Source organism: Phyllobates terribilis, unplaced genomic scaffold (genome assembly GCF_046119375.1).
Source record: "Phyllobates terribilis strain yellow unplaced genomic scaffold, ASM4611937v1 Scaffold_3__8_contigs__length_932513732, whole genome shotgun sequence".
NCBI classification, from domain to species: domain Eukaryota; kingdom Metazoa; phylum Chordata; class Amphibia; order Anura; family Dendrobatidae; genus Phyllobates; species Phyllobates terribilis.
Window position 1 is genome coordinate 90,866,715 of NW_027362763.1, and position 23,555 is coordinate 90,890,269.

The 23,555-nt window shown below is 46.0% G+C and overlaps 1 protein-coding gene across 2 annotated transcripts in view; it reads right to left on the reverse strand.

Annotated features, from left to right (window-relative positions):
• LDAH (lipid droplet associated hydrolase) overlaps positions 1 to 20,200 on the reverse strand; it is a 232,162-nt gene extending 211,962 nt beyond the window's left edge. For both annotated transcript variants that reach the window (XM_073674046.1, XM_073674047.1), the window contains exon 1: positions 20,066 to 20,200. The gene's annotated coding sequence lies outside the window, so the exon portion shown is untranslated. The remainder of the gene's footprint in view (positions 1 to 20,065) is intronic.
• Positions 20,201 to 23,555: the final 3,355 nt, after the last annotated feature.

Consider the following 23,555-nt stretch of genomic DNA (forward strand, 5'->3'; position numbering starts at 1 on the left):
TTAGGCCAGTGTTAGTTCTTACTGCCTGGTTCCCGGAGTTGGAGGTGTAGTTCGTGGGTGGAGTAGGCGTTTTGAGATTTGTTCAGGAGATTCTTGCTTTAATTTTTTCTTTGTGTGCACAACCTTGTCCTCTCCTATTTGGTTTCTCCTTCCTTTAACTCCTCTGTGTCCCACTCTGTTGTTTGGTGTGTGTATTTTGTGTGATTGCTATTTTCATTTATCCCTGTCTTTCCTTGTTTGTCTGGTTAGTGTATTCTTATACACTTTGGATTCCCACCTCCCTGGGTGGGGCAGGGGACAGATAAGGGTTGATATAGGAGCATAGCCAGGCACGTGAACCTGGCGTCTCCACCTTCAGGAGTAATCCGGAAGGATAGACTAGGGCGCCTCTAGTTCTAGGGACCTGGCTAGCGCCCATAGTCACAAGGCACTGCATGACAGCACTGCACCATATGGAGGGGTTATAAAAAGTGATGGCTTATCTGCTGATAACCCCCCCGTGTCTGTCATTAAGATCCTCCTGTGAAAGCCAGCCCGTGGCTGGCGTTCATAGGAGATCGTAATTTTAGCTGATGAACAGCTATGTACAGCACAAGCAATCAAACGATCGCAGCTTCAAGTCCCCTAAGGGGACTATTAAATACATATATTTACCTGGTGTAAATGCCGCTGTTCTCCTGAATCGGCCATCGTTTTTATTTTGCTCCTGCGCCTCTCTGTATATAAATATAGTCTTTTTTTAGCCAAGTAGACGTGCTCATCAACTTCTCTGTAGATGTCTACTTGAAAATAACTCCCATTTGGTTAAAAACTATCGATTTATACACAGGGCAGAGAAGGCCATATCTCAGGAACAGAGAGGCGCAGGAACAAAAGAAGACATTGCTGGATTCAGGAGAACAAGGGAATTTACGTCAAATAAATAAAATAAATTAGATATTAATGGCAAGTGACAGGTCCTCTATAAGATGAACATTACAGTTTATTTATTTAACTCCTAAAACAGCAATAATTTTCAAAAGCCGAACTAGACCCTGGATTGTTGTAAAAAAAAAAAGTTTTCACATGAATCTCCAACACAGGTATCTTTGTTTTGCAGCAGACATTAATCACATCTACGGTGCAGAGTGGGCCGAGTGTATGGCGGAGATTGTATACAATGCTTACAGGTTGTTTTCACGGAAGGCGAAGCTCATTCCGCAGCCGTTTATCGAAACCGGTAAATGTCACCCAGATAAATGATGACAAATTTGCCTTCTTTATTTACGGGACCTTTCAACAAGACTGAAAATGGTAACAGGTGTCTATGACATCACCAAACTGATTAAAGAAAAAAAAAGAAAAAAGAAAAAAGTTTACTTCTTCTGAAGTTAAAGTGATCACATGACCCCTTGTAATTATAGACGTGTTGTCATGATTCCAGCCAAGACATTTGGACGCCGTTCAAGCCCCACGTAGCCGGCTCTACAGCTGTTTGTACATTACCTCTGCACACATTTTTCCAGCTGACGGTGAGTTTATCCGGACAAAGCCGCTCTTTATATTGAGACAGCGTTCACCGGCTACAACAAGACCAACGCTGGATGCAAGGATGCACCTACCGTAAATACAGGTTTCCTCGCTATCAGAGGGGGCGATTATATGTAAGACGAGAAGGATCAAAGGCTTTCTAGGCCAATATGACCGCATGACGCATGGTATGGCGGAATACTCCCAAAGTGCGCCCCCGACGGATGCAACCGCGGTATAGCACTATACGTCACCCATAGGCCACAGTGTAAAAGAAAAACTTGATAACATACAGTATTTTTTGGGTATCTTTGGACATGGCTGATTAAAGGGAATATTCACCAGAAAAGTATCTATGGCAGAGGAGGTGAGCTGTGACATCACCTATTGTGAATGGTGGATCCTGTGTTATCTACTGTATAGAGAGGTGTTATCAGTCATTGTACAGAAGGGGGAGGAGGTGAGCTGTGATATCACCTATTGTGAGTGGCGGATCCTGTGTTATCTACTGTATACAGAGGTGTTATCAGTCATTGTACAGGAGGAGGTGAGCTGTGACACCACCTATTGTTAATGGTGGATCCTGTGTTATCTACTGTATATAGAGGTGTTATCAGTCATTGTACAGGAGGAGGAGGTGAGCTGTGACATCACCTATTGTGAATGGTGGATCCTGTGTTCTCAGCTGTATTTAGAGGTGTTATTAGTCATCGCACGGGATGAGGAGGTGAGCTGTGACATCACCTATTATGAATGGTGGATCCTGTCTTATCTACTGTATAAAGAGGTGTTATCAGTCATTGTACAGGAGGGGGAGGAGGTGAGCTGTGATATCACTTATTGTGAATGGTGGATCCTGTGTTATATACTGTATATTGAGGTGTTATCAGTCATTGTACAGGAGGTGGAGGTGAGCTGTGACGTCACCTATTGTGAATGGTGGATCCTGTATTATCTACTGTATATAGAGGTGTTACCAGTTACTGTACAGTCATGGCCAAAAGTATTGAGAATGAGACAAATAGTAATTTTTCCAAAGTTTACTGCTTCATTTTTTGTAATGGCAATTTGCATATACTCCTGAATGTCAAAGAGTGATCAGCTTAACAGCAATTACTGTACTTGCAAAGTCAATATTTGCCCAGAAAATGAACTTTAACCCCCAAAACACATTTCAACATCATTGCAGTCCTGCCTTAAAAGGAGCAGCTAACATCGTTTTAGTGATTGATCCATTAACACAGGTGTGGGTGTTGATGAGGACAGGGCTGGCGATCAATCAGTCATGATTAAGTAAGAATGACATCACTGGACACTTTAAAAGGAGGCTGGTTCTTGGTATCATTGTTTCTCTTCAGTTAACCATGGTTATCTCTAAAGAAACAAGTGCAGCCATCATTGCACTGCACAAAAATGGCATAACAGGGAAGAGTATCGCAGCTACAAAGATTGCACCTCAGTCAACAATCTATCGCATCATCAAGAACTTCAAGGAGAGAGCTTCCATTGTTGTCAAAAAGGCTCCAGGGCGCCCAAGAAAGACCAGCAAGCGCCAGGACCGTATCTTAAAACTGTTTCAGCTGCGGGATCGGACTACCAGCAGTGCCGAGCTTGCTCAGGAATGGCAGCAGGCTCGTGTGAGTGCTTCTGCACGCACTGTGAGGCGGAGACTCTTTGAGCAAGGGCTGGTTTCAAGGAGGGCAGCAAAGAAGCCACTTCTCTCCAGAAAAAACATCAGGGACCGACTGATATTCTGCAAAAGGTACAGGGAGTGGACTGCTGAGGACTGGGGCAAAGTCATTTTCTCTGATGAATCCCCTTTTCGATTGTTTGGGACATCTGGAAAACAGCTTTTTCGGAGAAGAAGAGGTGAGCGCTACCACCAGTCATGTCTCATGCCAACTGTAAAGCATCCTGAAACCATTCATGTGTGGGGTTGCTTCTCAGCCAAGGGAATCGGCTCACTCGCAGTCTTGCCTAAAAACACAGCCATGAATAAAGAATGGTACCAGAATGTCCTCCAAGAGCAACTTCTCCCAACCGTCCAAGAGCAGTTTGGCGCCCAACAATGCCTTTTCCAGCATGATGGAGCACCTTGCCATAATGCAAAGGTGATAACTAAATGGCTCATGGAACAAAACATAGAGATTTTGGGTCCATGGCCTGGAAACTCCCCAGATCTTAATCCCATTGAGAACTTGTGGTCAATCATCAAGAGACGGGTGGACAAACAAAAACCAACAAATTCTGGCAAAATGCAAGCATTGATTATGCAAGAATGGACTGCTATCAGTCAGGATTTGGTCCAAAAGTTGATTGAGAGCATGCCAGGGAGAATTACAGAGGTCTTGAAGAAGAAGGGGCAACACTGCAAATATTGACTTGCTGCATTAACTCATTCTAACTGTCAATATAACCTATTGGTACTCATAATATGATTGCAATTATATTTCTGTATGTGATATAAACATCAGACAAACACTAATAAAAACCAGAGGCCAACAGATCATGTGAAAATATAATTTTGGCGTCATTCTCAAAACTTTTGGCCATGACTGTACAGGAGGAGGAGGAGGTGAGCTGTGACATCACCTATTGTGAATGGTGGATCCTGTGTTCTCAGCTGTATATAGAGGTGTTATCAGTCATTGTACAGGAGGAGGAGGTGAGCTGTGACATCACCTATTGTGAATGGTGGATCCTGTGTTCTCAGCTGTATATAGAGGTGTTATCAGTCATTGTACAGGAGGAGGAGGTGAGCTGTGACATCACCTATTGTGAATGGTGGATCCTGTGTTCTCAGCTGTATATAGAGGTGTTATCAGTCATTGTAATCCTGTCCGTGATGCTTGACATTGATGTAAAGTCTTCTGTACAGAACAGGAAGTATGAGTCATACATTAGGCATAACTGTGAAAATTGCAAGATTTTTGCTTTTTTATATAGTTAGTGATATGGAAAATGAAAAAAACAACATAAAAATAGGATAAAAACAATATTTAATTTTCTGGTGACACATTCCTGATCATATAATACAACTTGTACACTGGATGCAGTGTAAACGCAGCTTCAAGCACCGGCATCGGGTATAAAATCCTCAGCTAATAATGAAGGAGCCGTTGATTGGCCGCAGGGAGAGTCAGTGCCAACACTGCTGGAATAGCACCGGCACCGGAGTGGAGTATTATTAGTGTTATTATTGTACTTGGGGGAAACAGTGATTGAGGAGGGGTTGGCCGAGTAGTGGACAACCCCTTTAAAAGGTTTTTAAAGGGTAATGTGAAAAAAGTCTCTGTGAAGACACCTCAGGCAGCATCTTATCTCCTAAAAAAAAAAGGTTGGCGTTAAAATTAAAACTGCCTGACCACTATCTCCCCCGACATCATCTGTTGGAGAAGATTTTGAAGGGCCGCCGGATACTTAAGGCTGACCCCACCGATGTCCGTAGGTTTGGCCGACTGTAGGGTCCAGGTTTCCCAAGTGAGTTCCCTACATTTGTCTGTGCTATGATCAGTACTAATTGCACTACATGATTGAACAGCCAGGAACGTGTTTTTGTCACTGTGATGTTGGTATTATTTCAGCACTGTACAGTGTTATGAAAAAGTGTTTGCCCCCTTTCTGATTTCTTATTCTTTTGCATGTTTGTCACACTTAAATGTTTCAGATCACAAAACAAATTTACATATTACACAAAGATAACGGAAGTAATCACAAAATGCAGTTTTTAAATGAAGGTCTTTATTAGTAAGGGAAAAAGAAATCCAAACCTACAGGGCCCTGTGAGAAAAAGTGATTGCCCCCTAAACCTAATAACTGGTTTGGCCCTTAGGAGCAACAACTGCAATCTGGAGGAATTTTGGCCACTCATCTTTGCAAAATTGTTGTAATTCAGCTACACTGGAGGGTTTCCGAGCATGAACCACCTTTTTAAGGTCATGCCCCAGCATCTCAATCGGATAAAGGTCAGGACTTTGACTAGGCCACTCCAAAGTCTTAATTTTGTTTTTCTTAAGCCATTCAGCGGTAGACTTGCTGGTGTGTTTTGTATCATTGTCCTGCTGCATAACCTTCAGCTTGAGGTCACGAACAGATGGTTGGACATTCTCCTTCAGGATTTTTTGGTAGACAGCGGAATTCATGGTTCCTTTCACAAGAGCAAGTCTTCCAGGTCGTGAAGTAGCAAAACAGCCCCAGACCATCACGCTACCACCACCACATTTTATTGTTGGTATGATGTTCCTTTTCTGAAATGCTGTGTTACTGCTATACCAGATGTAATAGAACATACAACTTCCAAAAAGTTCAACTTTTGTCTTGTCAGTCCACAGAGTATTCTCCCAAAAGTCTTAGCAATCATCAAGATGTTTTCTGGCAAAACTGAGATGAGTCTTTATGTTCTTTTTGCTCAGCAGTGGTTTTCGTCTTGGAACTCTGCCATGCATGCCATTTTTGTCCATTCTCTTTCTTATGTTGGAGTCATGAACACTGACCTTAACTGAGGCACATGTTGTTGTGGGGTCTTTTGTGACCTCTCTGATGAGTCATCGCTGCGCATGTGGGGTAATTTTGTCAGCCGGCGACTCCTGGGAAACTTCACCACTGTTCCATGTTTCTGCCATTTGTGGATAATGGCTCTCACTGTGGTTCACAGGAGTCCCAACGCTTTAGAAATAGCTTTATAACATTCTCCAGACTGATAGATCTCAATTACTTTGTTCCTCATTTGATCCTGAATTTCTTTGGATTGAAGCATTATGTCTAGCTTTTGAGGACTTTTTGGTCTACTTCACTTTGTCAGGCAGGTCCTATTTAAGTGATTTCTTGATTGAGAACAGGGGTGGCAGTAATCAGGCCTGTGTGTGGCTAGGGAAATTTAACTCAGCTTCCCAAAGATGTGATAAACCACAGTTAATTTATGTTTTAAGGGGGGACTCACTTTTTCACAAAGGTCCCTTTAGGTTTGGATTTCTTTTTCACTTAATAATAAAGCCCTTCATTTAAAAAATGCATTTTGTGTTTACTTGTGTTATCTTTGTCTAATATTTCAATTTGTTTTGGGATCTGAAACACTTAAGTGTGACAAACATACAAAAGAATAAGAAATCAGGAAGGGGCAAACACTTTTTCACACCACTGTATGGTACTACTTACTATGTGAGGCACTACTACTGGGCACTTGTATTTCTGTGTACGGTGGTGGCACCGATGGACAGGATTGTTATCCAGGCAGCAGTACGGAAATGTTATTTGGCCAATGTATAGGTTATGCAGTATTTTTCTATGGTATGGTGCTTATGTTAAAGCGGCATCCTCATATTAGACCTATATGGCATAACCAAAAAATGTGGCGCTTGGCTATATTCGGCACTTGCACGGAAATGGGAACAGTCACCCGTGCCGTCATTCCAGTTACTGGGCATCAAATTGGTACGTTACTACCTATTCACTAGGGGTCCGAAAAGTGAGTGGAGGGAGCAGAGTGAATGAGCGAGCGGAGCGGAGGTTAAACAGCGCTCAGCTCTCTCTGGCGGTCCCATTGATAACGAATAAAGTGGTATTGCTCATGCTCGACTTCACTCCATCCAAGCAGTGCTGTAAAGAGACCCTTTCACAGGGGGTCACAGCGGTCGGACCCCAAGTGATCAGTAAGTTATCACATATTCTATGCACTTTCTGAAGTGGTAGACATCTTTTAAGCACTGTTGGGTGTGTTTATTCGTGTACTGTATGACAGTGCACCATATGGCGTTGGGTGCCGCATATAGCACCATTCAAAGTAGGACAAATTTTGGTATTTGGTTCTGCCATGTCGAAAGCGGATCCAGGCTGCACCTAGTGGGTAAAAAGAAGAGCGGGAGCATCAATTTCAATCCGTGCCGGATACAACCTCAATTTAGTCTTAAAGCAAACGGGGAAAGGGTCTGCAGAGTCCCCAAAAGTGGCCATGTGACGGCACGATGGTGATATACGACGGCGAGGCCTCTGGGGACTGAACGCCCTTATTAGCACTCACTTTTAGGTCATTCTTTTTCTGTCTCGTGCATTTTCCCTCAGTTCTAGGGACATTTTTATAACGAGATCTGACAGGCGAGTTGTGTTAACCTTTTTCCACCTGCACAGAAACGGAGAGTCACTTTTTCCATTTCTCATTAAAAAGTCATTTCTGTGCCAAGACGTCCAGATCTTACAGCAGATCGCTGCGGCCGCTGCTCCTCCTAAGCTCTGAGATTGTAAATGGCTGTGATGTTTGTGAGAATGCGGCGACAGCCCTTGTGTATTGTGGTGTCACGTAACAGATCATCGTATGACGAAAAGAGAAAATACGCGCCACCGTCTACAAGGTACAATTTTTTTTTACAGAAAGAAAAAAAAAGATTCAATGAAATGGAGGATTATATTGATAATTCAGCTGCTGCAGAAACTCTTTCTGACATAGCAGGTGCGAATAATATTTAGGACATTTCACATGGATTTCAGTCCGGTGACTTTAGCAGCATGTCATCGGATATTTTATGACTTGTTGCTTAAAGTCACCCGACCACTGCAGCCAATCACAGGCCACAGAAGTCCAGCAGTTACATATCTCGCCCCTTGGTCAAAGTTTTATTTTTCCCAGACAACCCCTTCCAATGAAGCGAAGGAAAACCTCTTTAAGTGAAGTGCCAGCCTACCAGACAAGGCTAACCACAATGTTACTTACACAGTATCAGCTGGATGCTGATCACAAAAACGAAGTGGATTGCCCTCTGAGTCAGCACCAAAGACCCCATATTGCCAGTCTCAAAGCCCCCAATGTCAGTCAGTGTACCACAAGTACAATGCCCTGAAACGTCAGCCACAATGCCGCTCCCGGTGCCGGATTATTGACGGCCACAATGCCGCTCCCAGTGCCGGCTTACTGACGGCCACAATGCCGCTCTCAGTGCCGGCTTATTGACGACCACAATGCCGCTCCTAGTGTCGGCTTACTGACGACCACAATGCCGCTCCCAGTGCCGGCTTATTGATGGCCACAATGCCACTCCTAGTGCCGGCTTACTGATGGCCACAATGCCGCTCCCAGTGCCGGCTTGACAGACACAATGCCGCTCCCAGTGCCGGCTTATTGATGGCCACAATGCCGCTCCCAGTGCCGGCTTATTGTCGGCCACAATGCCGCTCCCAGTGCCGGCTTATTGTCGGCCACAATGCCGCTCCCAGTGCCGGCTTATTGATGGCCACAATGCCATTCCTAGTGCCGGCTTACTTATTGCCACAATGCCGCTCCCAGTGCCAGCTTATTGACGGCCACAATGCCGCTCCCAGTGCCGGCTTATTGACGGCCACAATGCCGCTCCCAGTGCCGGCTTATTGATGGCCACAATGCAACTCCCAGTGCCGGCTTATTGATGGCCACAATGCCGCTCCCACTGCCAGCTTATTGACGACCACAATGCCGCTCCTAGTGCCGGCTTATTGACGGCCACAATGCCGCTCCCAGTGCCAGCTTATTGATGGCCACAATGCCGCTCCCAGTGCCGGCTTATTGGTGGCCACAATGCCGCTCCCAGTGCCGGCTTATTGACGACCACAATGCCGCTTCCAGTGCCGGCTTACAGACGGCAACAATGCTGCTCCCAGTGCCGGCTTATTGGTGGCCACAATGCCGCTCCCAGTGCCGGCTTATTGATGGCCACATTGCCGCTCCCAGTGCCGGCTTACTGACGGCCACAATGCTGCTCTCAGTGCTGGCTTATTGACGACCACAATGTCGCTCCCAGTGGCGGCTTACTGACGGCCACAATGCCGCTCCCACTGCCGACTTATTGTCGGCCACAATGCCGCTCCCAGTGCCGGCTTATTGACGGCCACAATGCCGCTCCCGCTGCCGACTTATTGTCGGCCACAATGCCGCTCCCAGTGCCGGGTTATTGTCGGCCACAATGCCGCTCCCAGTGCCGGCTTATTGATGGCCACAATGCCGCTCCCAGTGTCGGCTTACTGATGGCCACAATGCCGCTCCCAGTGCCGGCTTGACAACCACAATGCCGCTCCCAGTGCCGGCTTATTGACGGCCACAATGCCGCTCCCAGTGCCGGCTTATTTCGGCCACAATGCCGCTCCCACTGCCAACTTATTGACGGCTACAATGCCGCTCCCAGTGCCGGCTTATTGTCGGCCACAATGCCGCTCCCACTGCTGACTTATTGTCGGCCACAATGCCGCTCCCACTGCCGACTTATTGACGGCCACAATGTCGCTCCCAGTGCCGGCTTATTGACGGCCACAATGCCGCTCCCACTGCCGACTTATTTCGGCCACAATGCCGCTCCCACTGCCAACTTATTGACGGCTACAATGCCGCTCCCAGTGCCGGCTTATTGTCGGCCACAATGCAGCTCCCACTGCCGACTTATTGTCGGCCACAATGCCGCTCCCACTGCCGACTTATTGACGGCCACAATGTCGCTCCCAGTGCCGGCTTATTGTCGGCCACAATGCCGCTCCCACTGCCGACTTATTGACGGCCACAATGCCGCTCCCACTGCCGACTTATTGTGGGCCACAATGCCGCTCCCACTGCCGACTTATTGACGGCCACAATGTCGCTCCCAGTGCCGGCTTATTGTCGGCCACAATGCCGCTCCCACTGCCGGCTTATTGTTGGCCACAATGCCGCTCCCACTGCCGGCCACAATGCCACTCCCAGTGCCGGCTTATTGTCGACCACAATGCCGCTCCTAGTGCCGGCTTATTAGTAAACAGGATATTAGGAAACCATAAATATTTCCAGCGCCTTTCAAATATACCAAATATGATGTTATTTTCACAGTGGATAATGCATGCAAAAAACAAATATATAAGGCTCTATGAGCTCACAATCCAATATTAGGGCAATTTCAGATGACCATAATGTAGCTACATTTCAACATCCGTTTGCCGGACACAATTCCCTCTACCCGAACTTGTGTCTAATAATCCAACCTTACAGACCGTCGGGGCGTTATTTTTAAGTCCATATTATAATAGGAACCCATTGTGTGTAGTGCGTTTTATGTTTGTGGCATTTTGGTGGTGGTATTTAGGGCCAATGTCATTCTTACAAGTGCATGCATGGATGATGTCTTTAGGAAAACAAAAATTGCTAAAAAGACAATATAATGCAATACCAAAGTAATAAAAAAGTCCAAACTATTAAAATATTACATTATTTACTACGCAAAGTGAACCCTGTAAAAAAAATAAATGTCACTTTGAAAAAAAAATGTGATCAAAAAGTCATCCTATATACCTGAAAAGGCTCCACTAAAAACTCCAGCTCTCCCCTGGGAGAAACAAGGCCTCACACAGCGCCATGGAGGGAAAAGGGGTTAACTTTTTGCAAAAAAGTTTACTTTTTAAAAGTATGGAAACAGACTCTTCAGGTAGGAAGAAGACTTCAACTCTAGCGCCACCTATTGGAAGTAGCCATCCTAAAAGCCAATATTGACCCTTTTATGCCTTGTCACATGACATAGAATAAAATCCAAACCAGAATCTCAATTTGAAGACACATGTTTCGGGATGTTTGATCCTCATCAGTGCGAAGCAAGAGATCTGATTTGGCTGTTTGAAAGGCCTCTGACTGGGGTCTAAGGGGTAACGTGTCTCCTTGTGGAGAGTGACATGCCAGTGTAAGGAGACTTATAGGCCACGCAATGCTCCTCTGCAAATTGTCCTTTTTAGAGAAGAAGAGGACTAGAACTCTAGCACCATCTATCGACCTTTTAATGAACCTTGCCAAAGGACTTAGGATAAGTTACTTTTTTTTAAAGTAGTGCAATTAAAAAAAATAAAAAAAAACTCCAGAATTACTGTAATGGTACTGACCTGCAGAGTTAAGATCTCTGGGTATTTTAACTGCCCTGTAAAAACAAAACCTGAACCGCTATGGCGGAAGTGTGTTTATTTCTCCATTTTCTCATACATTATTTGATCATTTACAGGAAAGAACAAAATTAACGAATAACAATAAAAAAAAAAAAGAAAAATCAACACCCTCTGATGGCTATGTTCAGGTAAAACATAAAAGAAAAGTTATGACTTCTGGAGGACACAAATGAAAAAATAAAAAGTTAAAAAATGAAAAATGTCTGTGACAGGAACAGGTTAAATGGCCAGTCCATCATCATCTTAATAATACAAAAGTACAGTTGTAAGATGATAAAAGGGTCACGTAAAAAAAGAAAAACGTTATCTAAATACCATGGAGAAGATAAGTTATACCTGATACAGCAGCTTAAAGTCCAGTCAGCGATTGCATAAGACGACCAACCAAGCATCAAATCCCCAACATAGCCTTGATCCAAGGATCTCGTGCAGAGGGGGAAATGATGCCACCCACTGCTCTCAGGACCTCTGGCCTAAGATACTTAAAGGAAACATTTCACCAGGTCAAAAGTGGCCAGTTGCTCTTATTTTATTCCCCCTATTTCTCTGAGGTTTCCACTTTTTTCTTTTTTTAAATCCGCTATACGGTTCCAGAGATGTAGACCTTTTTATTTAGTACAAATTTTTATAGGATTTATGGAGGAGGCGTGGCTTATGCAGATCAACCTAAAGACACGCCCCTGAGGATCCTGTGAGCCACACCCCCTTATATATATAAAAAAAGGGCATAATAATTAGCACTGAATAAAAAGGCCAATATCTCTGGATCCGTATGTCGGATTTGAAAAAAAATAAATAAAACTAGAATACTTAGTGGAGCAGTGGGAATAAAATGAGGGCAAAAACTTGACCCTTTTCACAGGTCCGCTTTAAAGGGAACCTGTAAAACTACTATCACACTCATCTTGGGCTTGTTGGGTTTAAAGAGGACCCATCACCTCTTCTGACGTGTTTTTTGGTCAATCCTCGTGTTCCCCATCAAATAACAATTCTGGAGCATATATAAACTTTGCATTGAGCCATTCCTCTCTTACTACCCTGGAAATGTATGAAGAAATTGACATCTGGGTGTTAACATTATCCTTGTCCCTGGGTTTTGCCTCTACGCACTGTCTAATAACTGCTGGCGAGACACGCCTCATTGACACCCAGTTATCAATAACAAAACTCCATGATCATTTTTTTATCCATTTCCATATCACTATGAAAAAAGAAACACACCTTGCATTTTTCGCATTGGCCACTAGGCTTAATACTAGACTCATACTTCCTGTTCTGGACAAATTATATTTCAGCAGTCTCATTATCATCACAGTCAGGATTACTATAAAGTTAAAGGGGATGTCTACTTTCAGGAAAGTTTGTGCCAAACTGTGTTTAAATACGTGAAACAACAAACTATGCAGGTCCTCACCCTCCCTTGGATCAGCACTCGCTCCCTGCTGCCAGTCTGGCCCCAATGTTTTGGCTGCAGCGGTGACGACACGTCAACAGAAGGCGTCACCGCTCTAGTCAGTTATGGAGCCCTGTGTGCCGGCGGCCTCCACATGAACACTGACTGGCCTGAGCGGTGGCCCCCCGCTGTTGACGAGACTTCACCACTGTAGTCAAAACACTGGGACCGGATCTGTTGTTAAAGGGGTTGTCCGGTCTTAAGCTACAAGCCTGCAGTCTGTCTATGTGACTCCAGGCTTGCAGGCTTGTGAATAGTCACATCATACATACTGCGCGGTGTGAGGATTCTCCGCTGCTGGGGGCGGTGGGAGCGTGACTGCAGGTATACAATTTGCTAACTTCCGGCCACATTCCGACTAGACTGTTTCCAGCCTCGCTCAATTCACTTGCAACGTCTAGTTGGCATGCGATCACACGCAAGCAAATCACATGCTTACAGTAAGGTGCCCACCGCTGCCGCGAGATGTGAGTATTTACAAGTCTGCAGTCACATAGATGACTGCAGACTTGTAGCCCAAGGCTGGACAATCACTTGGATGCCATGGTGACAGACACTCTCCTTCAGAGATCTTGTGGGTCCATGGTTCGGAGAGGATTTGGAGGCAAAGTACTTGGCAAGTGGTATTAATGTTATTGCTGATATATATATATATATATATATATATACACACACAAGGGGAGAAATAAGTATTGAACACTTCACCCATATTCTAAGTACATATATTTCTGAAGGTGCTATTGACATGAAATTCTCACCAGATGTCAGTAACAACCCATCCAATCCACACAATCAAAGAAATCACCATAGATGTCCATAAATTATGTGTAATAATGAGAAATGACACAGAGAAGAAATACTGAACATGTAAGAGGGTGACTGGGACGCTCATGCGCCTCTTTGCCTTTTGTGAATGCATTGTTCTACTCTGTGTTTATATATGAATATGTAAATGTCTATTGTCTAATGTTAGTTACAGGGACAGCATATGGTGGGAGTGGATGGTATATTAGATTAGGAGTTGGGTCCAGTGTAGTGGGGGGCACAAGAGTTTAGGATAGACATAGTTAATGTATTTAGTAATAGCTCCAGTGTAGAAGGAGCCGGTGTAGTTTGCCCAGCAACCGACGGAGACGGTTGATGATTGGTCCAGTTGAAAAAGGGGGAGGAGTTTGGGCCAGAGGAGAGCAACGGTTATTCCTGTCAGGAATCAGTTCAGTCAGAGCAGTTGTTGCTGTTGGTAACGTTAAAGTATGTGCTGGAGGAAGACTGAGGAGAAGCTCGGGGCCCTTGGGGCTGAAGGTCAATAAGGATACCGACGGTCGATGATAGAAAGAGTTAGGCAGCTTGGGGAACGTTGAAGTGGTAAACTCTGAGGAAAATTCCCTAAACGTCCGAGGCCTGTAGAAGAGGATGGAGCCAGCCATCACAACTCCCAAAGAGGGGAGCGCGGACGGGGACATGCCTGAGGAGAGTAGGACCGTGTGTCTGGAAAGCTGTGGTACCGGGGACACTAACTCTGAAGATAGGACCGAAAGGGACAGAAGAGAGGATGACAAATGTAATTGTGATGTGCAAAGGAACGGTATCTGTGACCAGAACTGAGCAACAAAAGGAGGTTAGTAAAGTTATGTTATATCAAAGAGAGACTGTGTGTGACAATGATTGCTTGCCTCCAACGGCTGGATTCCTAAAGAAGATGGAGGAGCAACCGGAAACAGTAAGTGTATTACACAACATGCAAAGCACAATACAACATGGACATTATCTTGCATTTGTGGGCGGTCACGGTGTAGGAACACAACAACTGCCGTCCCTCGCCACTACTACCACCCTGTACCCCTTACAAAATTGGCGTAGTCGGCAGGATTCAGAGTCCTCACATAAAAGGAGTGGAAGTCCCCTATTATGTGTGCGACGGTTCCTGAAGTGGAAAAACAGAAGACAGCAGAGATCTGCGACCAAAACGTGAGTGTTCTGCACCACACGCACAGCACAGAAGAATTGGGACATTTGTCTTTGTCAGGGAGCCAGGGTGTAGGAACACCACAACAGTTCCTCGCCACAACTACCACCCTGCACCCCTCACAAAAAAAACACATGAAGAAAGAGAGGAGCAAAAAGCCATGGAAAGTCCTGACACCAGCATACGGCACTGGGAAACTTCATTTAACTGAAGGGTTCATATAATTCATAGAAGGAGCCCATGGGACCTGCAAGATGTGAAGAGTGCTTGTGTGGGAGAATGGGACAAAATCACACCTGAGCAATGCCTGCGACTAGTTTCTCCATACAGGAGGAGTCATGAAGCAGTCATCACCAACAAAGACTTTTGTACGAAATAATAACTAAAATTTCAGTAAGCATGTTCAATATTTTTTCCCTGTGCCATTTCTCATTATTATACATAAGTTATGGATGTCTATTTCTTTGCCTGTGTGGTTTGGATGTGTTGTGATCAACATCTGGTGAGAATTTCATTTCAATAGCACCTTTAGAAATAGATTTACTTTGAAAATGGGTGACATGTTCAATACTTATTTCACCCCCTGTATATACAATTATATGTATGTATGTATATGTGTGTATATATACACACATATAACTGTACATATATATTACATATTGTAAGATATACACTAATTAATTTATATATATACTTTAATAAATGCACCAGCTCATTACCCTGAAGTCATTTCCATAGATCTGGTGATTTGAGTATATATATATATGGCACCCTGCTGCGCACAGGTACCACAGGACCCAGGGTGCATGGACGGACTTCTCCACAAGAGGCCCTCATTACATACAAACACCTCCACCCTTGCACCTCACACCACCAGAGGGAGCCCGTTAGGGATATATATATATGGAGGGTGGAGCCAGGCAGTTCAGTCAGAAGGAGTCAGACTGAGAGAGAGTCAAAGAGAGTCTGAGAGCGTGCTGACGCTGAGATTAGCGAAGACACAACGCATCTGCTGCTGCCGTATTGAGGGCCCGAAGTGTGGCCGATGGCAAGAGGAGAAAGGAGAGAGGAGTCGAGGGGGCAGAGGAGCATCATAGGCTCTCCCCGATATACAAACCGGACACCGGGTCCGCGCCTACAGGGTCCCTTTATACCCAGTAGGGATCACCGGCATGCCAGGAGGACTACAAGTCCCTGGCTGACCTGAAGCTAGACCCATTACAGGACCAGGAACCACAAGGCCCCAGCGTCCAGGGAGAGTGGTTGCCAACAGAAGGTCCTACTACCGAGCGACAGGTGAAGGAACAGCACAACACATAAGCTAGGCCCAGTTGCAGGCTGGCCAGGAGCATACAGAGAGGCAGACACGGACCAGGAGGCCTTATACCCGCTCACTGGGGAGAAGTCCTGAAGTGCACCCATCCTACTGAGTACCCTGGACCGTACCTGACATCCGCACCAGTAAAGGTATTGAAGCGAATCTCCTGCTGCGTCATCCGCCTGCACTACAAGTCCCAGCACCACCCACCATTAAACTCCACACTGCCCCAGGGGCCCGCTCCACCTGTGGGGAGCAGATACATCCCAGCTGCCATCCCATCAACCCCCGGAGGTCTGCAGCAGCGCTGGTAATCCTTACCAGGTACCACAGGTGGCGTCACAAACTATTTACTTTATTTTTATTTTCTATCCAAGTTACAATCCCCTTTTTGGTTGACCACCCTGGGCCATGGACCGGGCCAGCCACTGTGACCTATCCTCCACCAGCATCCATAGGCCCAGCTGCAGAGTACCCCATTGCCCTCTGGGCACGTCATATATATACAGGCCCGGCGTCAGCACCCGGTCGCACCCGGGCAAGTGGGGGGGCCCACTCGCCCTCAGGCACCCCAGCGCTCTATGGGACTCGTGAGCGAAGGAGAGCGGCGCCAGCGCCCCCCCCCCTTCCCGCTTGCTCAGGTCTCCGGCACAATACTTACCTAGCCCCGTGCCTCCGCATCAGGTCCGGTGTCTTTCGCGGCTGCTGCACTGTGACGTCTCCTCAGGTCAGAGGGCGCGATGACATCTTTACACTGCGCCCTCTGCTGAGCAGTCACAGCGCAGAGCGGGAAGACGGAGGTGTGGCTGAGGAGTCCGGAGCAGCGGGAGCGATGAGAGCAGCGGCAGCAGGTGAGTATTTGATTATTATTTTTTTATGTATGGAGACATGGGGCACCTGCATGGGGCATTATATGGGGGACCTGCTTGGAGCATTATATGGGGGCCCAGGAGGCATGGGGCATTATATGGGGGCACATTCTGCATGGGGCATTATATGGGAGCATAGTCTGCATTGGGCATTATATGGGGGCCCAGGAGGCAGGGGGCATTATATGGGGGCCCAGCCTGCATGGGGCATTATATGGGGGCCAGTATTCTGTATGGAGCATTATATGGGGGCCAGTATTCTGTATGGAGCATTATAAGGGGGCCAGTATTCTGTATGGAGCATTATAAAAGGGCCAGTATTCTGTATGGAGTGTTATATAGGTGCCAGTATTCTCTATGGAGCGTTACATGGGGGCCAATATTCTGTATGGAGCATTTTATGGGGGCCAGTATTCTGTATGGAGTGTTATATGGGGGCCAGTATTCTGTATGGAGCATTATATAGGAGCCAGTATTCTGTATGGAGTGTTATATAGGTGCCAGTATTCTCTATGGAGTGTTATATGGGGGCCAGTATTCTGTATGGAGCAATATATAGGAGCCAGTATTCTGTATGGAGTGTTATATAGGTGCCAGTATTCTGTATGGAGCATTACATGGGGGCCAGTATTCTGTATGGAGCGTTATATGGGGGCCAGTATTCTGTATGGAGCATTTTATGGGGGCCAGTATTCTGTATGGAGCATTATATAGGGGCCAGTATTCTGTATGAAGAGTTATATGGGGGCCAGTATTCTGTATGGAGCATTATATGGGGGCCAGTATTCTGTATGGAGCGTTATATAGGTGCCAGTATTCTGTATGGAGCATTACATGGGGGCCAGTATTCCGTATGGAGCGTTATATGGGGGCCAGTATTCTGTATGGAGCATTTTATGGGGGCCAGTATTCTGCATGGAGCATTACATAGGGGCCAGTATTCTGTATGGAGAGTTATATGGGGGCCAGTATTCTGTATGGAGCATTATATGGGGGCCAGTATTCTGTATGGAGCATTTTATGGGGGCCAGTATCCTGTATGGAGCATTTTATGGGGGCCAGTATTCTGTATGGAGCGTTATATGGGGGGCAGTATTCTGTATGGAGCATTATATGGGGCCCATAATACTGTATGGAGCGTTATATGGGGCCCATAATACTGTATGGAGCATTATCTGGGGCCCATAATACTGTATGGAGCATTATATGGGGCCCATAATACTGTATGGAGGACTATGTGGTGCCCATAATACTGTATGGAGGACTATGTGTGGCCCATAATACTGTATGTAGGACTATGTGGGGCCATTATACTGTATGTAGGACTATGAGGGGCCCATTATACTGTATGGAGGACTATGTGGGGCCCATTATTCTGTATGGAGGACTATGTGGGGCCATTATACTGTATGGAGGACTATGTGGGGCCATTATACTGTATGTAGGACTATGAGGGGCCCATTATACTGTATGGAGGACTACGTGGGGCCCATTATACTGTATGTAGGACTATGAGGGGCCCATTATACTGTATGGAGGACTATGTGGGGCCATTATACTGTATGGAGGACTATGAGGGGCCCATTATACTGTATGGAGGACTATGTAGGGCCCATTATTCTGTATGGAGGACTATGTGGGGCCATTATACTGTATGGAGGACTATGTGGGGCCATTATACTGTATGTAGGACTATGAGGGGCCCATTATACTGTATGGAGGACTACGTGGGGCCCATTATACTGTATGTAGGACTATGAGGGGCCCATTATACTGTATGGAGGACTACGTGGGGCCCATTATACTGTATGTAGGACTATGAGGGGCCCATTATACTGTATGGAGGACTATGTGGGGCCATTATACTGTATGGAGGACTATGAGGGGCCCATTATACTGTATGGAGGACTATGTGGGGCCCATTATTCTGTATGGAGGACTATGTGGGGCCATTATACTGTATGTAGGACTATGTGGGGCCATTATACTGTATGTAGGACTATGAGGGGCCCATTATACTGTATGGAGGACTACGTGGGGCCCATTATACTGTATGTAGGACTATGAGGGGCCCATTATACTGTATGGAGGACTACGTGGGGCCCATTATACTGTATGTAGGACTATGAGGGGCCCATTATACTGTATGGAGGACTATGTGGGGCTCGTTACTCTCTGTGGAGGACTATACTGTCCGGTCTGCACTGTGCGTTGCGAGGATTCGCTGGTTTCTGAGCTATTGTGGAATTTACAATAGATATCACTCGTGTAATGTAAGAAGTGAAATCTTTGCATTGTACTATATATATATTTCTCTGTGGTATCCGTGCATCATGAATTGTGGTAAGTGATAAAGGGGCCACTGAAACTCTGCCGCCCAGGGCCCACAAAATCCTGGAGCCGGCCCTGTGTATGTATATATATGTAAATCTGTAAACCTAACAGTGCTTGTGGTGTATGTATAATAATATATATATAGGTATCCATCTATCTCGATCTACATATACCTATAGATATATATATTTTATACACCACAAGCACAGTTGTTGTATATATAAATGTACACTTTAGAGTGCTTGTGGTGTATGTATGTGTACATAATCATATATATATATATATATATATATATATATATATATATATATATATAGTAAGATATATGTATATATACATACATATACACACACATCACAAGCACTCTTAGATTTACATATATATGTATGTATGTGTGTATAAATACTGTATATATATATATATATATATATATATATATATATATACATACATATATATACACACACACATTGCAGCAGCTCACCCCCTGCCATGATCTCCCTGCAGCTGATCGCGCCCTCTGGACACAGACTGATAGACCTCCCCACATACACACCGCTGACAGCCATCAATCACACTGATTGACAGTTCAGCATCAAAGCGCAGTGCGGCGGCTGCGGCCAGTGCACAGGCAGGAGAGCTGCTCCCCGGGCCGGACATGGCAATGGACAGAACAAGTGCCGGGGCCGCCGGCTGTGGTGTACCTCATACAGAACCGCAGCGGCTTCTGTTATGTCAGTCCCGCATTCACACACACAGGAACAGAACCCCCGAACCGGCCGCGTCTCTGCAGGCTCCGCCCATCGGACCCGACGTCATTGCGTCACGTTGAGAGAGAAACTGAAAGCCTCTGAGAGGGCGGGGTCTGCGCGCTCACTGGCGGCCATGTTTGTTACTGGCAGAGCGGGAAGCGGCTTGTATGTTTAATCCGTATTATGTTATATTTTATTTAATATCTTTGCTGCCTGATAACAGTTCATGTATTTTTTTAAACCTAGTCTGAAAAAAAAAAAAATCGCCAGTTTGAATAGTTGCTATTGGCAACTACACCATTTTTATTTCATTATTATTTTATTATTTATTATTATTTTGTTCATTATTATTATTATTTTTTTTCCCCCTTCTTCCAAAAGCGAGTGTTAATAAGAAAAAACACATATTTTCTTGGGTTTTGTTTTTATGGCCCGGTCATGATTTTTCATACTAGTATGATTATAGCGATATAAAACTTGGAGGAGTTTTTTTTTCATAATTTAGTAGCTGAAAAAATGTAGAACTTTTTATTTTTAAAAAATTTGTGTTGCCTATTTCTAAGACTCGTAATTTTTTTTACATTTTTCTGTCGAAGGATCTGCGTGAAGGCTCGTTTTTTTTGGGGGGGGGGGCACAACCACCTTTGGTTTTATTGATACCATTTTTGGGTAGATACAACGTTTTGATAGATTTTTTTAAACACTTTTTTAGGGGGTGACCCAAATATGTTAATTCTGGCGTCTCCATTTATTTCTCTCTTAGCAGCGTTTACCGTACTGAGCTAATTACATGTATAATATACATATGTATATATATATTTTTATTTATTTATTTTTCATTAATTGATCAGATCGTTGTGGTACTACAATGCCAAATATGTGCATTCTATCCTTTTTTTTCTTTGTGTAATTTATTTTTTTATTTTTAATTACAATTACTTTTTAAGTTTTTTTTTTTTTTAATACAGCAGACACCTGCCTTGTCTGAAGAGGTTAATAGGGTAATACAGTAGATTGCTCACTAGGTACAGTAGATTGCTCACTAGGTGCAGTTGATGTGGATTTTTTTTAGGCAGATAAGCCAAAGCCTAAGGCCACGTTCACAAGTTCAGGTTTTTGTATTATATGTAGTTAAAAAAAAAGTTTGGCAATATTTTCTTTTTCTTCTCTTACTATGATGTTTATTAAAAACAAAATGAGTAATCTTGCAAATTTCACACTGGGTACTGTTTTTTTTACACTTATGATTCCTGTCCTTTTAGGAAAAGTTTTCAGCATATCTCCTAACTTTCAAAGACAAAGAGGGACTGATTATGAAGGGATACGCACCATCTCCTCAGCACTTCTCTCTGGTCTCAGGCCATCTCCTCAGCACTTCTCTCTGGTCTCAGGCCGTCTCCTCAGCACTTCTCTCTGGTCTCAGGCCGTCTCCTCAGCTCTTCTCTCTGGTCTAAGGCCGTCTCCTCAGCACTTCTCTCTGGTCTCAGGCCGTCTCCTCAGCACTTCTCTCTGGTTTCATGCCATCTCCTCAGCACTTCTCTCTGGTCTCAGGCCATCTCCTCAGCACTTCTCTCTGGTCTCAGGCCATCTCCTCAGCGCTCCTCTCTTGTCTCAGGCCGTCTCCTCAGCGCTCCTCTCTGGTCTCATGCCATCTCCTCAGCACTTCTCTCTGGTCTCAGGCCATCTCCTCAGCACTTCTCTCTGGTCTCAGGCCGTCTCCTCAGCGCTCCTCTCTGGTCTCAGGCCGTCTCCTCAGCACTTCTTTCTGGTCTCAGGCCATCTCCTCAGCACTTCTCTCTGGTCTCAGGCCATCTCCTCAGCACTTCTCTCTGGTCTCAGGCCGTCTCCTCAGCGCTCCTCTCTTGTCTCAGGCCGTCTCCTCAGCACTTCTCTCTGGTCTCAGGCCGTCTCCTCAGCACTTCTCTCTGGTCTCAGGCCGTCTCCTCAGCACTTCTCTCTGGTCTCAGGCCGTCTCCTCAGCACTTCTCTCTGGTCTCAGGCCGTCTCCTCAGCGCTCCTCTCTGGTCTCAGGCCGTCCCCTCAGCACTTCTCTCTGGTCTCAGGCCGTCTCCTCAGCACTTCTCTCTGGTCTCAGGCCGTCTCCTCAGCACTTCTCTCTGGTCTCAGGCTGTCTCCTCAGCGCTCCTCTCTGGTCTCAGGCCGTCTCCTCAGCACTTCTCTCTGGTCTCAGGCCGTCTCCTCAGCTCTTCTCTCTGGTCTCAGGCCGTCTCCTCAGCACTTCTCTCTGGTCTCAGGCCATCTCCTCAGCGCTCCTCTCTGGTCTCAGGCCATCTCCTCAGCGCTCCTCTCTGGTCTCAGGCCGTCTCCTCAGCTCTTCTCTCTGGTCTCAGGCCGTCTCCACTGTGCTTTTCTCTGGTCTCAGGCCGTCTCCTCAGCACTTCTCTCTGGTCTCAGGCCATCTCCTCAGCACTTCTCTCTGGTCTCAGGCCATCTCCTCAGCACTTCTCTCTGGACTCAGGCCATCTCCTCAGCTGTTCTCTCTGGTCAAAGGCTGTCTCCTCAGCTCTTCTCTCTTGTCTCAAGCCGTCTCTTCAGTGCTTTTCTCTGGTCTCAGGCCGTCTCCTCAGCGCTCCTCTCTGGTCTCAGGCCGTCTCCTCAGCGCTCTTCTCTGGTCTCAGGCCATCTCCTCAGCGCTCCTCTCTGGTCTCAAGCCATCTCCTCAGCGCTCCTCTCTTGTCTCAGGCCATCTCCTCAGCGCTCCTCTCTGGTCTCAGGCCGTCTCCTCAGTGCTTCTCTCTGGTCTCAGGCCGTTTCTCCAGCGCTTCTCTCTGGTCTCAGGCCGTCTCCTCAGCTCTTCTCTCTGGTCTCAGGCCGTCTCCTCAGCTCTTCTCTCTGGTCTCAGGCCATCTCCACTGTGCTTTTCTCTGGTCTCAGGCCGTCTCCTCAGCACTTCTCTCTGGTCTCAGGCCGTCTCCTCAGCACTTCTCTCTGGTCTCATGCCATCTCCTCAGCACTTCTCTCTGGTCTCAGGCCATCTCCTCAGCGCTTCTCTCTGGTCTCAGGCCATCTCCTCAGCGCTCCTCTCTTGTCTCAGGCCGTCTCCTCAGCGCTCCTCTCTGGTCTCATGCCATCTCCTCAGCACTTCTCTCTGGTCTCAGGCCATCTCCTCAGCACTTCTCTCTGGTCTCAGGCCGTCTCCTCAGCGCTCCTCTCTGGTCTCAGGCCGTCTCCTCAGCACTTCTTTCTGGTCTCAGGCCATCTCCTCAGCACTTCTCTCTGGTCTCAGGCCATCTCCTCAGCACTTCTCTCTGGTCTCAGGCCGTCTCCTCAGCGCTCCTCTCTTGTCTCAGGCCGTCTCCTCAGCACTTCTCTCTGGTCTCAGGCCGTCTCCTCAGCACTTCTCTCTGGTCTCAGGCCGTCTCCTCAGCACTTCTCTCTGGTCTCAGGCCGTCTCCTCAGCACTTCTCTCTGGTCTCAGGCC